Source organism: Ixodes scapularis, unplaced genomic scaffold (assembly GCF_016920785.2).
Source record: "Ixodes scapularis isolate PalLabHiFi unplaced genomic scaffold, ASM1692078v2 PGA_scaffold7__128_contigs__length_106722199, whole genome shotgun sequence".
Taxonomy (NCBI): domain Eukaryota; kingdom Metazoa; phylum Arthropoda; class Arachnida; order Ixodida; family Ixodidae; genus Ixodes; species Ixodes scapularis.
In genome coordinates this window covers 83,076,287-83,081,016 of record NW_024609882.1, presented here as the reverse complement: position 1 = coordinate 83,081,016, position 4,730 = coordinate 83,076,287, and the positions used below count along the sequence as shown (strand labels likewise).

The following is a 4,730-nucleotide window of genomic DNA, read 5'->3' as shown; positions in this document are numbered from 1 at the left end:
ACTATATTACTCTATGTTCCGCCGGGATAATGATCGAAGATGGCGGCCCTCCCCGCTCAGGTGAGAGCAGCCGGTAGTTCACGTGCATGCGCTCATGCCTCTCGCTCTACGCCGCGTGTTGATTGGCTCACTCGGGAGGAGAGCGTTACGGCAGCGAGATCATAGACCACAGAGCCATATACGGCTCTGTGGCCAGCTGGCCAGCGGCGCGGGTGCATATGGATTGGATTGGATGAGTGAAGGGCTTAGTGCTCTGAACCAAAGCCGCATTGACGTTAGGGCTATCTCGATCGGTGTGTATGTACTAAGCATACTAAGCGTACTAAGCGTACGTGATTTATGTTGATGGCGCGAAGGCAATAGTCAGCGTGGACCGTATCAAGAAGTTCAAGCCGGCGAGCGTTGGCGACTTCGACCCCGACGTGCCGCAAATCGTCTACTGGGAGGCTGTTGGAGCGTGCGCCGGGGAATGGTAAGTTGTTTTCTACGCATCAGGGGCTCGAAGCACAACGTTTCTTGCAAACCGTTAATAGGGAGTTTTCGTAGATCATTTTCGCCATCCCGCGACGCCCTCCGCAACCAGCTATATACCTGGAACTCTACAGTCAAGGCTATCGGCGTGCAGGCGCAGTAGTAACTTCTTCGTTGCGGAAAGTTTAGAAGAGGGGGAAACGCGGTCTACGAGAACTCCCTAATGTTCGCGAGCCCCTAATTTTTGGCAAATTCTACACGTCCCAAAATTAGCGAAATTTAAGGACACGTGGAAAGCGGAAATTTGGTGGGCACCCGTTCCGGCGTCCCCCGTTCCGGCGTCTAGAATTCGCGAAATGTGGTGGGCCCGAATATGTCCTTGCGGCGGATTTGTAAAGAACTGGGCGGCAAAAGCAAAGGGTGTTACATTGCTGAACTACAGGGCGCTTCAGATGGCAGCCACGACATTTAAAGTAAATCACAACAAATCGGCTTTGTAAGCTACGACAACTTTACCACACAAGTTCGACTAGGTGGTGCATTTAATTTGTAAAAATATAGAAGAAAAGACTTGTTGAAACAAGGGTTATAGCGCAGGCTAGCTGGTGAACGCTCATATTTATAAACTTCGATACATGGGGGGGGGGGGGGGGGGAAGGTGGACAAAAACGACTTTGAGATGTAGCTCGGTGTGCATGTTTTGTCTTACACAGACACGAGGTGAGCTGGTTGCTGCTTTGAAAAAGAAGCACGTGGCCATCCCTATGATATTGGACTCAAGGTTCGAGGTAAGTTGGTTCGAGGTAAGCTGCCTTAAGTTCGTCTTTTGTGTCCCTTTTTCAAATCGGCACCATACTTCACTTCTGTTACCAGTGGGCAGTAATGGCGGGTAAAATTGCACGGTTAGGCTAAGGAATATCTTGCATTTTGTTCCCCTCAAGAGTAATTGTGTCCATTCATTATGGCTGGTCAGGACTATTTGTATAGACATTTTTCTTTAAATTGCTTGCTATTCTGTTACACAGATCCGGTGGGTAGATGCGCTCTATAAAAGTGGACCACAAGCCGCACTTTAACATACAGAGCCGCAGCTTGGCCACTCGTGGTCTCGATTGTGCTGTAGCCGAATTTGTACGTCTTCAATATTAAGAGATACTCTCCTGCTTGTTTCTCGACCGCATTATATGTGATTTTGACCCTTTTCAATCGTACGAGGCGTCCTCACCTGCTCTAAGTCTCAATCTCGTTGAACTCGAAGGTGCATCTCTTCTCCACTATCGCAAGACGTCCTTGTTTGTTTGGCGTCCTGCTTGCGTTGTAGCCAAAGTTTCCTCTTTTGAATCTTTTCATCCGCTTCGATGGTCCTCTTGTTGCTACTTTCCTCTCTAGCATTCAACAAACATGTTTCATGTTGTTCCGAAGTGCCCTAGGCACTTTGATGTCGCTGTGCCTCAGGACGCTTGCGTGTATGTTCCTCTGGTGAGACCTGTTTTCGCATACCGACAACGATAGATAATGCTGAAGTCTGGTTCACAGAGCTCTCCTCAGATGTGGCTATGCTCGACTGCGACCAGATGTGACACTCATTGTTATGGCAACAACGGCGTTGAGTCACTGGCACGTGCATCAACGCAGCTCTTGCCTGCACCCAGTACTAACTCTTTCGCAAAGGCTTGCCCATATGTGCTCGTAGTGAAGCGGATACGATGCCCGGCTTAGACCCCACCAGTTGTGGGTTTGAGGCACAGTGCCGGCGGCATGTTTTTCTTTTCTGAATTATAATGTGCCGGCACATGCTGTTTTCAAAAGCAGTTACAAATCCTCGGACCAATAGAGGCCTAAAGTGCATAGGGTTTGCTTATAAATGCTATCGTATTTAAAAGTACTGGATTGCAAGTACAAATTAACTGAGAGTTTACGTTCCTGATAGAAAGTACACTGGGTGCAAAGTAGTATAATCATAATTTACTTTCTAACTAACTGAGAAGTACCTTTTAACACAATATTTTATCATACGATTTCGTTTACCTATACAGTGTTTTCTGCCAACAGGTACACACAGCGCAAACAGATACACGTATCGTCCTTTACACACTAGAGTGTGTAAAGGACGATGTAGCAATTATTTCCTGAAATGACAGTCAATACCGGATATATGGTCATGGGCATCTCGAAGCATTCTTTCAGGGGGAGGGGGCAATCACAGGTATAGGACTGAATCATGCACCTAGAAAATAAAGGGGGGGGGGCAATTTAATGTGAACTATGTGTGTCCGAATCCTGTGTTGGAAGTTTATATTAAATGAATATTGAAATGCGTGGACCTTTTTTCTTTTCCAGATTGAGATGTCGCCATCCCCTGCAGTGGGTGGCAATACAAGAAAAAAGAAGACGGAGGACAAGACCGCCACTGTGTCGCTTGTGGAGCATGCCTGACTGGTTGCAAAACTGCGGTCGGCAAAGCAGAGGGTGGTGAACCTAGAGCAGGAGCTCTAGATAGAGAGGACGCTATCAGGAAGACTGCAGTAGCAGCTGCTGGCACTACTGGGTAAGCGTGGAGGCGCTTTCAGTTGCCCACCTCACACACGACACATTATGTGCTCGCACTTTATCTGAGGGATCAAAAGTTATTTTAATTTTTTTTTTGTCGCAAACAGAAGCAAGCATATACTACAGGGTGGCTTCAATGTATCAATGAGTTGGTGTCTATAATTCCCTTTTCTTCTCTTAGGGTGCAAATGGAGTTTTGAGAGTTTGTTTCTTGTTGCTGATGGCGATGACCCCGTTTTGCTTGGCAGCACTGTTGTTTTGACAGAAGAAATCTTTTTTGCAGTTCGTCAAACAATCATGTCCACACCAAGACACCATGTTCTGTGCGCATAGATTAGGCCTGAAGTAAAAGTTTGTTAAGTCGGTCACAACATTGTAAATATGCACTTTCCGGTGAGCCCGGCCAGCGCACGTCCTTTCGACATTGGGGACAAAGGACTTCTTTTTGTTGAGGAGGAGGGAGTGAGGAAGCTGGTCGTAGGCATGACCACAGCACCAACAAGGCTGAACTTTAATCGGGCGGCAAATTGTGCCTAGTGACGCAACTGTGCAACTGGTTAAAAGGTGGCCAGACAATCTGCTACAGCATTGGATTTCGTCAGAAAGATTTAGCTTATATCTCGCAAACCGTCGGAAGTGCTAGGTATGAATATTCATTAGCTATTCACCGTTATTTTTTTGTAAACATGCTCTCTGCCGCCCACTGCCGGCAAATTTGAACGCATTTCCTTTTTTCCTCTTTTTCGTTTTTGGTTTTGTGTCTCGTCCTTTTTTTTTTGTGTTCTGCTCGCACCACTTTTCCAGTCCCGGTGTGTTACGGAAAACCAAATAGGCACACTACCGATAGTCTTCTGTGGCATGAAGTACTATGCAGCCCTCATGCCATCAACGGACCAGGAAAGTGCTGAAGTCCGAATAACCAAGCATGTCTGAATTTTTGGCGTCCGAAAAATCTGTCGACTCCTCTAATGTGTCTTGTTTCTAAACAGTGTTTTATTATGTTGCGGTGGACAAAGTACCGTCTGGCGGTGTTGGGTCAGCTCCTCCAGCTGGTCCAGCAGCAGTTCCTGCAGCTGGCGCTCCTGTTCCAGTTCACGTTGTACGAGCTGGTGTGGATCACGCTCGACCCGTGCCGGCCGCTGATGCTGCTGTTCCAGCAGCAATTCTTCTAGCAGGCCCAGCGGAGGTACCTCCCGAGTGTGTGCCAGTGCTTGCAGAGGTCGATGATGAGGTAAGTTCAGTATTTCATTGAATATTCATTTCAGGTATTGGGCAAGTGACTACATTTTATGGTTTCCACAGCTCCTTGAATGAGGTTATTTGTATGCTTCCTTAAAGGGAACCTTAAATTGAACCATCGTCCTGCTTCAAAATGCTGATGAATGTAAAGAGTAGAACCGGGCATTGATAAGATATTTCTTCCCAATTAATTGGCGCTTTTCTGAAATGTTTTCTATCCAGTGTGCTCGTTTTATTTCGAGCTTTTACATAAATCGTGTACCACGAGCCCAGACTAAAATTCTGTTATAATTGGTACCCTTCTTTCGCTCTTCCTCTTTACTCAGAACTCACTTAAACGGACACTTACACCCCCCCCCCCCCCTCCCAAAAAGAAAAAAAGTTTCATTTTTTGCCAGGCGATTTATTATGGTGTCGAAAGACTACATAATTATTATTTTGCAACAGTGTCACGTATATTTTTATTAAAG

The 4,730-nt window shown here is 46.4% G+C and overlaps 1 long non-coding RNA gene across 1 annotated transcript; it reads left to right on the top strand.

The window, feature by feature from the left end:
• The first annotated feature begins 445 nt into the window (after positions 1-445).
• Positions 446-2,934, top strand: LOC121833286. The gene is made up of 3 exons (XR_006076610.1): positions 446-472; positions 1,185-1,259; positions 2,812-2,934. It is a non-coding gene; the product is annotated as an uncharacterized LOC121833286 (long non-coding RNA).
• Positions 2,935-4,730: the final 1,796 nt, after the last annotated feature.